This window comes from Rhinopithecus roxellana, chromosome 1 (genome assembly GCF_007565055.1).
Source record: "Rhinopithecus roxellana isolate Shanxi Qingling chromosome 1, ASM756505v1, whole genome shotgun sequence".
In the NCBI taxonomy this organism is placed as follows: Eukaryota; Metazoa; Chordata; class Mammalia; order Primates; family Cercopithecidae; genus Rhinopithecus; species Rhinopithecus roxellana.
In genome coordinates this window covers 63,809,089-63,810,223 of record NC_044549.1, presented here as the reverse complement: position 1 = coordinate 63,810,223, position 1,135 = coordinate 63,809,089, and the positions used below count along the sequence as shown (strand labels likewise).

Sequence of the window (1,135 nt, the reverse complement as noted above, 5' to 3'; positions counted from 1 at the left end):
CCCACTCTCTGATGTCAATTTTAAAAGAAATGTCTCTGTTATTAAGGATTACTAATTGGGTCCCCTTTGAAGTTCCTCAAAAGATACCAGGAAAGCTTTCAATAGCTTTTAACTCAAATAAATTTATGAAAATGATTATAACACCTCCATCATTGCCATTTGCCTCAGACATTGCTACCATAGGGACCAAGATGTCATCAAGGACCTGCTTTTAGACTTTGTTGACATCAATGTCAGATCAATGGCTGAAATAAAAGCATCTTCAAAATACTTCACAAAGCAATTGAATGATATGAGTTGCACAGAACATCCAAGCCTGCTTGGAGTGCCATGTTTGGTCAAGGAGAGGATGGAAGAGGGAGACTCAAGACCCACCGCCTGCTTTCAAAAAGTCTTTCTCCATAATTAATACAGGAGTTTTAAAAAGATAACAAACAGATACCTCAAGCATTCACTGGAAGAATCACATCCACAAATTCTAATTTTGGGTTTGTATCGACCACAAGAGTCTGTGTCCAACACGTGTAAAAGGCTTTTTCGCAAATTCATCACTTTATATACCAGTTTGATTTGGGATATCTTTTTCATTTTTTCTTTTTTCACGTCAAACGGGGAATGTGCCAACATCGTAACAAAGTCTGAGGGAGGCACATCTCACACACGAGCGTGAAAACCCAATCATCACGCTTATGAACTACCAAAGGATCCCAGGTTTTATTAACAAGCACATTTCTGGGTTTTGCTCTGCCAAGCTTCATGCTTTCATCCTCAGGCTAGTCTCCTCAGAGATAGAAAGCAGCTGTTCACTTCAAGACCGAAGTCTGAGTTCCGTGTAGGAAGAAGAGGTCAGGGAAGGGAAAAGGTAAAGGGGCCAAGGACGCAGAACTTTCTCCCAGGAAGAAAACATCACTCGGGACTTCTGCTTTCATCTCATCGGCCAGGGCTGTATCACGGGGCTATTCCTAGGAAGCTGGGTGGCCAGCAGGTCGCCTTTCCACCCTTTATAGAAAAGGTAGGCAATGGCCGGGCGAGGTGTCTCATGCCTGTAATCCCGGCACTTTGGGAGGCTGAGGCAGGCGGATCACTTGAGACCAGCCTGGCCAACATGCATCTTTACCAAAAATACAAAAATTAG

General features: G+C 43.1%; 1 non-coding gene across 1 annotated transcript; it reads right to left on the bottom strand.

Annotated features, from left to right (window-relative positions):
- Window positions 1–602: 602 nt before the first annotated feature.
- LOC115892225 lies at window positions 603–706 on the bottom strand. The gene has a single exon (XR_004052114.1). It is a non-coding gene; the product is annotated as a small nucleolar RNA U13 (small nucleolar RNA).
- Between the last annotated feature and the right edge of the window lie 429 nt (window positions 707–1,135).